The sequence below is a fragment of the Bactrocera latifrons genome, unplaced genomic scaffold, assembly GCF_001853355.1.
Source record: "Bactrocera latifrons isolate USDA-ARS-PBARC rearing strain unplaced genomic scaffold, ASM185335v1 scaffold_64, whole genome shotgun sequence".
Taxonomy (NCBI): domain Eukaryota; kingdom Metazoa; phylum Arthropoda; class Insecta; order Diptera; family Tephritidae; genus Bactrocera; species Bactrocera latifrons.
In genome coordinates this window covers 251202-263304 of record NW_017537312.1, presented here as the reverse complement: position 1 = coordinate 263304, position 12103 = coordinate 251202, and the positions used below count along the sequence as shown (strand labels likewise).

The 12103-nt window shown below is 37.7% G+C and overlaps 1 protein-coding gene across 2 annotated transcripts in view; it reads right to left on the bottom strand.

The window, feature by feature from the left end:
- The window catches only part of LOC108975360 (zinc finger protein 704), a 287817-nt gene that overhangs the window by 168890 nt on the left and 106824 nt on the right, over window positions 1-12103 (bottom strand). The gene's annotated exons all lie outside the window — the stretch shown is intronic.

The window sequence follows — 12103 nt, the reverse complement described above, 5'->3', positions numbered from 1 at the left end:
TTGTGCGCACGCGCCGGTAGCTGCCGTTCGCCGACGCACATTTGACATTTATTAAGTTGAAGTTGAAGAAATACATAATAAATCGCCGGACTGTCAAACATGTTTTGTCAAGTAGGCAATGTGTCATACATACTATATGCCTAACCACAAAATAGCCGGCCGGCCGGCGATCTACTGGACCGCACCGAACCGGTGCTTTTGCTATAGGCCTTTTGGCTGGTTGGCAACCGCGCGGCGCCGGTTTTGCCTGGTCGCCCCAACGTCAATCACCAGCGAGACCAAATGAGGTTATAAGCTTACACTGCCTGCAACGTCAACGCGGCGGCATGCATGCGTGCGTCGCGGCTGTGCCACATGTTGGGTGCTACAAGGCTTGTGTAGTAATCGCGAAACGGTTGCAGGTTTCCAGTTAAAGCGGTAAATTGACGATTACAACGAGAGCAGCAAGCTCAAAACATCAGTATTGAACGCAACAACAACAACGACAGCGACAATATCGAACAACAACGAGCGTGCGAGTCACGTATTACCTGTCCGAAAATGGACATATCACATACTGCCAGACTATTTGGCATTCGATGCGAAATATTCGATTACATTGTTCGCCATTTATCGCTTTTTAAGGCGCGTTGAAACTCATGCTTTTCGTCACTCAATAAAATTTTTCACCGCAGTCAATATACTCGCCGGTTGATAAGTCCAACTGCATGCAGGCGTGTGTGTTTGTCACATTGCACACGATTTCTAAAAATTTCTTGTTTAACAATTATTTTTGAAAACCTGAAAATCTTGCGCATGCGCTGATGTCCGCGGCGAAATATGGCTCGCGCTTGTTTATGCCCAAAAATCGCGTTGCAAGCAAATGACCGGCGGGCCATTGACGAGCCGCGTCCAATTTGGCGGCTCAACAAGCTGCAGTTTTCAACTCAAACAATGACCTTTCTACGTAACGTGAAGCCGCCTCACACATTAAGGGTACTGCGCAGCCGGCACGTACGCATGCGTGTGCGGTTTTGGCAGCGCCAAGAGGCGTTAACGGTCGGCATGTAGCTTACCGTTATGGCTATAATTATTTAGTTAAGTTGTTACTTTTTGAGATTATTGATTTTTGTTAAAATATGCCGTTTTGGTGTTTACAAGCATTTATCTTTGGTTGCAATTAATCATATAATTTCGAAAATCGAATTTACAAAAATACAGTGATTAATGGCCCAAAAACCAACCTCGATAATTCGGAAATCAAATGTGAAGATGTTCTCGAACAATTACTCAAGCTGAACCCTAACAAAGGTGCTGGACCTGACGATCTTTGCAGCTTGGCACCTTCCAATCCTCAAAAGTGGCCAGAGAACTGATGTTTACAACTACAGGCCTATATGCATTCGATCAGCGTTGGCAAAACTATTTGAAATGCTGGTCCTCACTCAACTTACTGCTGCCTTTAAAGATATCATCACGACAAGACAGCATGGATTTACAGGTGGTAGATCAACCACGTCCCATCTTTTCTCTTACACTAATTTCCTACTCAACACTTTGAATGATGGTCTCAAGGTTCACTCCACTTATACTGACTTTCAAAGGCTTTGATCGTGTAAATCACAGAATTCTTGTTTCTAAGCTTCAAGTCTACGGAGTCGACGGCAATGCCTTGGATTGGTTATATTCCTGCCTGGTAAACAGATCCCTGCAAGTTAGAGTTGATGGATATTCGTCTGAGGAATATATGGTTGCATCTGGAGTGCCACAGGGATCCCACATAGGACCTCTGCTTTTCAGCATCTTTTTCAGTGATATTGGCAAAAATCTCCTGTCAGAATACCTGCTCTACGCAACTGATATCAAGATCTACAGAACCATCAAAAATGAGCTAGATGTACAGCTGCTCAAGATGATATTGACAAACTCACGGCCTGGTGTACTAATGACAAACTTGACCTTAACGCAAATAAATGCGCGGTAGTCTCGTACCACGCTCTCACAGCAATATTGCCACCAGTTATAAGCTAAACGGTCACAACCTGCAGGAAGTTCCCGACATCAAAGACCTGGGCATCATCATAGACAACAAACTCACTTACTCGAAGCGTATAGACAAGATCACACTCCAAGCTTTCAAGGTTCTTGGATTAATCACGAGAACAGGCAAAGAGTTTTGCAATCCCTACCCATTGATATGTCTATATCGCTAACTGGTTCTACCCATACTTGAGTATGGCACTGTGGATTGATCTCCTCACACGGATGTCTCGATCAACAGACTGGAGAGGGTCCAAAATAAATCTGTAAGTCTCTATTCTTTCATACAACCTTGAGGTCGCAGGTACTCTCCACTGATGATATTCGTCCACGCTATAAAATCAACAGCCTAGCCTCGTCAAGTCGCCGACCTAGTCTTTTACTTTAAGTTTGCAAACAACCTAATCGATGCACCATAGATTCTTGGTAGTTTTGAGTTTGCTCCTACGGCATTCTCGCTGAGACAATCACGGAAACTTAAAACAACAAAGACACAGAAAAACTACGTCTTCCATGGACCTCACAACAGGATTGCTAACCAAGTAAATTCACTTCACCAGAACATCGATTTCTATGGAGGCTCCCTCAGCTCATTCATCAATAATATAAAGGACAAACTCCTTCCATACCATTAACTTGATCACTGTAATACAATTGCCCTTTTTATTATATTTTTTGCCTATTTTTTCTTTTACTTATAAAAGTAACTGTTGTATTGGCGTTAATTTATTAAATAAATAAATAATTTTCTTGCTACTTATTTGCTTAGTAACTTAAACTGGCCGTAATGGCTATGAGCCTCATGATATGCGGCTTCGCAGTTTCCAGTGATAACGGTGTGAGATAATTGGCTTTAAAGAATCAATTTAACTTCGGATGACAAAAGTGCCGTTTATCGTGAAAAAAAAAATGTGGATGTTGAACTAAAGTTCAAGAGATTAAAATAGGCCGAAGTCCTATTAAAGTCAAATAGAATTTGCTAACAATTAAGTCGTTTTCAAAATATATCCAAAAAGTTCTTTAGTCATATAAATATGGAATATGTATGTTAAATTGTCGAACAAATTTATAAAAATGGTTAGAAAAAAACCAAAACAATTAAACCAAAGCCCAAAAAATTAAGAGCTAATTTCCATTTATTAACTTAGTATATTAATAATTTTAATTCATTGACCTGTTTCAGATGTCTCCAATCAATATATATTTTAGAACACAAATACATAAATATTTTAAACGACAATAAGTTCATTGCTCAACTACTCACTTAAATGGAAATATACATATTATAGGAATGTGTATATATATATAAGTGTAGGGGAATGCATTGACGTCATTACAGTTGCAAAACTCTCGTACTTGTATTTCGTTTATATTTTAAAATGTTTACTGCACAGTATAATACCTGTCTCTTATACACATCTAGATGTGTATAAGAGACAGGTATATATATATAAGTGTAGGGGAATGCATTGACGTCATTACAGTTGCAAAACTCTCGTACTTGTATTTCGTTTATATTTTAAAATGTTTACTGCACAGTATAATACAGTCTCATTCGGAAAACGATTTCTTTGCCCACTTAAGCGAGTGGTGTCAGCAAGTCTGGCTCGCTCGCGGCAATCGATTAATTATTGTCAATGATTTGCACTTCTGCAAATTGTATTTCCCATATTTATATAACAAAGATATATATTTATTTATATTTACATATATATCTATGCATACCTATATCCAGAAATATTACACATACTAGGGATGTCAAAAATTCAGCAAGTGTATACATCGCATACTTTTTAGATGCAAATATAACCTTGCCTGAAACAAATGAGCACGTTTTAATTTTCTAATTCATAAAAATGTTCGAGGTTTGTTTCAACTTGAAAGTGAGGATCGTTTTATTTTCGTAAGAGGCGCTTTTATCGAGATTAATCCAATGATCTCGTATCTGTGTGGCATAGAGTGACTTTGAAGCAATAGAAATTCATCACTTTCACCACGGCTTTTACATAGTCGGTTATTCTTTTTACTAAAGAAATGAATTTACACAGAAAGCATCGGAATCTATTCGGACCATATTTAAGTGATACGAACAGTTCATTCTAAAATTTTATTTAATTGGATTATGTCTTGTAGTCCGAATATTTTTTTGATTAGTACAATCCAATACTATTGTCATTTTGAGACTAGGCTATATAATATTAGTTAAAGTTTTAATATATTAAAAAAAAAAACACAAAAAAAAAATGCGAACCACCCTAATAAATACTTACTAAAGTAATTTTCATTAAAATATGTATTTATGTATGTATGCACTTCAACTCACCGCAACAACAATAAACAGGTAGCACAACAAAGCCTAGAATAAATTTGTAACAAAGCGCATTATTGTTGTTGCAACTTATTCACTTTTGCGTCTTTTAAATATGATTTGTTATTGTTGTTATTTTTTCTATTTTTCGCACTTTATCATTCCATTGTTTGTTTTTTTATTCAGTCTGTTCCGCGTTTAATCGCGCCACTTACCCAGCTCAGTGACCAAGGCACCACTTCAAGTTGAGAAAAATACCTTTTTTAATTTCAATCAAATTGCAATGTATTTGCAATCACCAACACACACTCGCATACACACAAGGCAGTTCGGTAGTTCGGCCGTTTCGTTGGGCGGCGAATGAGTGAGTGGGACCTTTCGTCAACACAGGCACCAACGGTGGCCACATTCAATTGCAACTCACTTGAGATTGTGCAGCGAACGTGGACAAAAGGGCGAGGGGGTGTGGTGCTTCATTGTTGCCAATAGCTTTGTCATTGTTTTAATTGTTAAGCTTTTGTATTGCCCCTATTTCATTGATTTGTTCGCTTGAAACGTACACACCTAAACTTAAATATATTAAAGCTTAATGTAGATGACAGATTGACAGTATTGCGCGAAAATTAAGCAGTAGCAACGATGGTGATTTAGATTTAAATTTAGATATTTGGATGTTATTGACCTAACAGTATATAGTGGCACAGCCCTTTGGAGGCAACTTTGGATGATGAGGCCAGTTGAAACTTTTTGCACACGAGAGTGTAAGCTAAATTCTTTAGTAGTTAATGTACGGTACTGACATTCACTCAGTTTTCAGTGTCGGCGTTTACTTTCCCTTTGATGAGTAATGCTATAAAGTTGATAGCAGAAAAGAATTTGATCTGTTTGGATCTGCATCAGGCTCTTAGTTAAATTAGAAAAACTTGTTCTTACTTGAAAGTATTGGAGTGATATTTCTTATATCAAGTTTATGGAATGTTTTACTACTATACGACAAGGGAAATCGCTCTATCTTACATGACAAATTATATACAAGATAACAGTAAGGACCATTTTAAACATTTGTTACTCGAGTTCAAAAACAGTGCAAGCTCAATTTCCGACAAAAACCCCTAAAAGTATCAAACATTGTACTTTACTCTCAGAGCTGGAGTTTTTTCGTCCATTCGGACGACATGACCTAGCCAGCGTAGCCGCTGTCTTTAATGCGCTGAACTATGTCATTGTCGTCATATATCTCATACAGCCGATCAACCCATCGAATGCGGTATTCGCCATGGCTAATGCGCAAAAGACCATAAATCTTCCGGAGAACCTTTCTCTCGAAAGTTCGTAACATCGACTCATCAATTGTTGCCGTCGTCCAAGCCTCTGCACCATATAGCAAGACGGGAATTATGAGTGTTTGGTTTTTGTTCGTCAAGGCAGGGCTTTACTTCTCAATTGCCTACTCAGTCCGAAGTAGCACCTGTTGGCAAGAGGTCTGCGTTGAATTATATTGTTATTGGTGCTGATACTGGTTCCAAGATAGACGAAATTATGTACGACTTCGAAGTCATGACCGTCAACAGTCCTCGTCCCGAAACGTAGTAAAATACCACAACTTTGTTTGCACTATTAGCTGTTGCACTATTTTTGCACAAGACTGTACCGTGCATGGGTATATAACAATGTTTCTGCTGATTTTCAATCAACTTGTACGGTTATGAGTGATTATTTTGACAGCGTTCCCCTCGATTTGTTGTGCCACCTCACGCACACTAACACACTAACACACACATACACATACATCGGCAAACGCTTGCACAATCGGTTGCAGCCGCTTTTTATGCGGCTTATTTTATTTTTGCTTAATAACGGCCTCAAGGTTAAGTAGTGGTTAATAATAAAGCGAAATGTGAAGTATCGCAGAAATAATTTATTTCGAAGTAGAACAAATTGCTTTGGAGCTGATTGTGCAAAGCGGCTGGGTTGCTTGCACGCCTCACCACTCGATTTCTGGTTATATAAATAAATATATTGTATACAATAAAAAAATAGTTATTTTCAAAAATCTATGCTTATTGTTGTTGGTGTACGCACGCGCGTTTGTGTAGGTGCTCCAACCATTGTTGGTGCGCGCTGCTGCGCGATTGCCGTTTGCTGCCGTTGCTGCCACTTATTCTTTGTTTTGCTTTTCAACCTGATTTGCTTTGTTGTTGGCGCGACTGGCAGCGTTGATTTGCTGATTGCCGCGTTGTGGGCTGTCTTGATTGAATTGCGAAACTAGACTAGCAAGCCGGCTTGGCTGTGGCTGGCTACCGGAGGGGCTTAGAACGCGCGCAGAAATAGAAATGTGGCATAAATTGAGCACGGTTAACTTGATATTATTTTTATTCATTTTGGGTTCGCATTCTAACTTGCTTGTATCTGTTTTGTGCTGAAATGCATTGTGCAACATTTTGTTGCATGATTGAAGCATTGCAAGTCGGACATGCTGCATGTGTACATATGTATGTACCAATGTGTGTGTCTTCTAACAAACGCTATTTTCAAGGCTACTAAAGCGCTTGCAAAATGCAATCACCAGTCCGCATACACACACACACACACACACACGTATACTTTGACTAGCGAATGTTGCTTGGATGATTCTTGGAAAAATTATGACTATAGCTATTAGCGAACGGTATTGTGTTTCAGGCTCCTCAATTTGCAACCATCGTTCTAAGCTCCACTCTACCAATGTGGCACAAAAAAATCGCATGCGAGAAAAACGACGCTCTAATTTCAATGCAATTATAATTGAGAACTAGGTCATGTGCAGTTGATTGTTGTTGTTGTTAAACATATGCTCATGTTTACATTTGCTTAAAGAATAATTATGCATATGTTTGTTTGCACACATACTCACACACACACACGTGTATTAGAGATTCCTATAATTTTCAGTGTAATTCAATATTATTTTCTGCTGCATCAACCGCTCGAAATTCGCAACCAGCTTGCATCAAATATAATTTATGCTTACATACTATCCACACAGACATATGTAGATATGTGTGGGTATAATAATATCAACTTATAAGTGCGTGTGTTGCGGATTGTCCTTATATATCACGAATCCTTAATTATCGAAAACAAAAATGTGTACACTCTCACAACATGTTGCACAGAGTATAACAATTCTGCTAAGTAAAATAATCGAAATAGCCCAAATTTGCAACTGTCCCTGACTGTCTAAACCAATGACTTACGATATGAGAAAGTGTTGACATGACTCTAACTCATCTTCTTCCAAACACCGTCATTGGGCAACATGTTGAATATTACCGCATGAACGCCGGTCGGATAGCATCCAGTTCAAACTCCTACAGAAATTAAAAGGAGGATCTTGCTGAGGGCGAAGAGTTCCCTGGTCCTTTTACAATTTACCGTAGGCTAGAAGGACCTTGCATCCAAAAGTCCTGTTCAAGAAGCCATCGGAGCTGCAATCCGTTCTCATTCCGCAAACTTTGTGGATAAAATATCAATAAATTTGAAAGATATCGCAATAAAGTGAAATGGCAAACTCTTTCTAATTTCTGATGCCATCGATTAAACTGATTTTAAGTTGACTGTATGTATTCGGAGATTATTTGAAAAAAAAAACTGAGAACGTTTTTCGGATAGTTTTAGGATACCAAATGTAGTAGATGTGATGAAAAAATCCATCAGAAAATTTTCCAAAGATCATTGGTCACTAAGTCTCATGAAAATACATTTTGTTTAATTGTTTACACCAGGTTTTGGGCGCTTACAGGACACAGATAACCAATATCGCCTTTTCATAACTCGGAAGATTTTAATTCACTAAGTCACCTCTCAGGGGTTTACAATAATATTATTTTGCTTTACAATTTTAAAATGAAATTTCATAACTGGTCGTCTACTCTTAGTTTGAAATTCGGAAAGTCCCCTTGTTAAAAGAGATCGAGATATAAATAATAAAATTAAGCATTAATAAAAGTTTTCCAGTTGTCTCGGAGATAACGTGAAATTTATTGATTATTTATTGCGAATACAAATTTGTTTATTGCTCCTTGAAAAATTCCAAAAGCCCTTTAGCAACTAGCTTAATGAATGACTAATCGCAATACTTGTTATACATCAGTACAGTAAAATTTCCGCCAGCGATGATTCAGATCGTCTCGATTATTTATTTATCAATCCACCACAACTTCAATAAACTAACACAATAAAATCAGCCATTACATGTCTTAGATTTGGTCGCTTCTAACACCTACAGACCTAATCTCTAAAGGTATGTAAGTACTAGTTTCAGGGTAAGCGCCCTGGGATGGCAAAGCCTTTGCAGGAGCTAAACTGGTTTGAGCGAGCAGACAAACGCGTCTGTTTAATCACATTCCTATTATAAATTTTAAAACAGAAGAATTTGAGTCGTAATATCAAAATGAAATGGAATATTTTATTTTCACCTGAGTTTGGGAAAAGATTGGAAGGAATTTCCGTATGGATTTGTTATCTGATTTACCATGCACAAGAATTAATATCGTCAGCGTGGTCAGGCTCTTTAATCTTCTCTAATGTCTCACTGAACCGTTAGCAACAAAGCTAGATTTAATGAATCTCAGGTAAAAATATTATGAAATGCTCAAACTACAGATCGAGAGATCAAACGAGAGCAACACCTGAAGATTTGATGTTTTTATGTTGGAGATTTGTAAGTTGTTGTAGGGGTGTGTATTACCATAATTGCAGTGTAACTAATCGGTTGCAAAGAAACTAGTTATGGGAAAAGGGGATTTTTTAGTTAGTTATACTTGTAATATAGGTGTCAGTATGCATATGTTTTTGTGACTGTTCTAACCACTTTAGCTGCCATTATATATATCACAACGCTGCTCTCTAGAGAATATGTCCGTATGTGTGTGTGAGTATTTGTATCTCGAAATGCTACCATCGAGTACGTGCTCTTTCTCCCTCCACACCAATGAATTTCCACTGATTGTGAAATTGTTTTCTAAATAAGTTGTTGTTGCTATTGCTGAAAACACTCCGAAACAACACCTGGTGTTGCACACGTTCGCCTAATTTGACTTTGAGCAGAGGCAAATGACAAGACCTATTAAAGAAAAGCAAATCTTAGTGTAAGTGTGTGTGCGTGCATTTTATTGGAAGACGGCGTTTCTGCACTTTCAGTTAATTTTCTTGTTTTTTAATTCACTTTTTTGATTAACAACAAAAATGCACCGAGCCATTGAAAACCAAATGTGTGATCTGTTCTCGCCAGTGGCTCGTCATAAAACGGTAAAAACGTGCCGGATATTGCGCCTCAAAACAGTAGCTCATTACGGCACATTCACACAAAATGAATGCACTTTAGAAAATACTTAAATTAACAACAACTTCAGCGCGTCGAATTCGTTGTTGGGTCCGTCGCCCATGTGGCTAGTGACCACTAGCAAATAACTAATGAAAAAATAAGTAAATTACTACTATCAGGCGCTTTTCTAAAGCTTTAACACGGGCATAATATTCCGATTTGGTGAGGCGTAAACTCATATTAAGTGTGGTTTGGAAAACTAGCAAATCATGCTGCAATAGAAATCGTTAATATTTATGCATATTTAATGTTTTTATCAAAATTGAATGCTATCGATAGTTAGTTTAGTGATAGATAGTTTCAAAATTATCTTCGATAAAAGGCACCCTTCCTAGAAGATTACCATGGACAATATCAAACCAAAAAATCATATCAAAAAACTAAAATATGCTTTTATCATTTTGAATGCAATGATGTAAGGGTTTTTGACCTAAGATACGATTAAGACGTCATCGGTTAGCCGATTCTCTGATATGTTCTTCATAATATCTATGGGTTTCCAGCACTGTAGTCAAGTTGCGGAACTTATGGTCTTAGCTGGCATGAAATGCAAAAGAGAATCGATAATCTTGGCAACTTATTTGGTGTTAAAAATATTTGTTACTCCAAACATTCATAATCGTTTTGATATTTTTTCAGGCAGGTTAAGGATCGTATGCTTATGTACTTGTGTATGTAATTAAATTCAGTATAGTGCATATGAAAATTGAGCAAACAGACCTGAAAAGAAAGAAAGAGAAATAATTTGATTTCAATTGAAACATTTCATAAAATACATTTAAGTAAATAATTACTGCATCACAAGACAATATTGATATATACAAGTATATTCAGCTACATGTTTTGTGCATTTCACTTTCACGAACAAATGAAATTATTCAGTTTTAAAAGTGAATGTACCGGTTCTAGAAATCAAGTCTTTTTGATGTGATATCGAAGTAAAATGCCTTCTTCTGAAAACCGAAATCACACGTTTAAATGTAATTTGAAAAGAAAAAGATCTAAAAAGTGAGTTTTTCTCTGTCTACATGACCACACGGGATTATTCGAGGTGAAGTTTGGGCGTGAAGCTTTCTGTGGGGTAGCAGTTCTGCGAAGAAATACCTTATTTACCCCTTTCATTCAATTCGACAGCAGAGCGGCAATAGTGACTTTGATCTTACTGACAAGTGCGCTCGAGATTGGTCTAGGAGTGCCTGACCAGACTAGCAGAAGCATCAAATTCTTCTTCTTCTTTATTGACGTAGACATCGCTTGCGCGATTATATACGCTACGTGGCGCCAATTGGATATTCCAAGTGAAGCCAGGTCCAACATGACCTAGCCATGGTAGCCGCGGTCTTTTAATTCGCTGAACTATGTCAATGTCGTCATATATCTTATACAGCTCATCGTTCTATCGAATACGATATTCGCGATGGCCAACGCGCGAAGTACCATAACTCTTTCGCAGAACTTTCCCTCGAAAACTCTCAAGGTCGACTCATCAGTTGTTGACATCGGCAAAACCACTGCACCAGATAGCAGGATGGGAATTATGAGTTACTTATAGAATTTGGTTTTTGTCCGTCGAGAGAGGACTTTGCTTCTCAATTGCCTACTCAGTCCGAAGTAGCACCTGTTGGCAAGAGTTATCCTGCGTTGGATTTCCAGGCTGACATTGTTGGTGGTGATTACGCTGGTTCCAAGATAGACGAAATTATCTACGACTTCAAAGTTATGATAGTCAACAGTGACGTTAGAGCCTAGTCGCGAGTGCAACGACCGTTTGTTTGATGACAGGAGATATTTCGTCTTGCCCTGAAATACTCAACTCGCTTTCTCGATATGAGACGGTCTTTTTATCACCACGAAAGGCGTGTCTAGCTGACCAAGTGGGATCATTCGTTGCTCATAAAACCAAAGTTTTCCAAATTACATTTCCAATTCAATTCACTCAAAATGCAATCTCCACTTTGGAACCTCAGCTGAAGATTTAAAATGTCGTTGTAACACCCGCAGAAAGTTTTTGGAATCAGAGAGTATTATTAGCAAAATATGCCGAAAACATAGTTAATCCTGTTGGAAAACGAAACTATTCTAGCTCCGAGCATTATTTCAAACCATTAGACTATTCCAGACCTTCTTCTTGGTATCAAAATTGCCAGAAATGTTTTTTTTATTGTTTTTTTTCTTACACTTTCCAAAATATAACTTTGCATTGTGCTTTATAAACAACTAGCTGGCAATGGTTGCGCGAGGCTTCGCCACGCCCGTCAAAATATGCAAAATAAAAAAAATATTAATAAAATAAAAAATAAACTTAAATCTTTAGACTGTTCTTTAGTTCAACTTAATCTTTAACATTTACAACTGATTCCAACAAAGCAATTTAACGGAATAGTTATATTTTTAATTTCAGTTATGCCTAA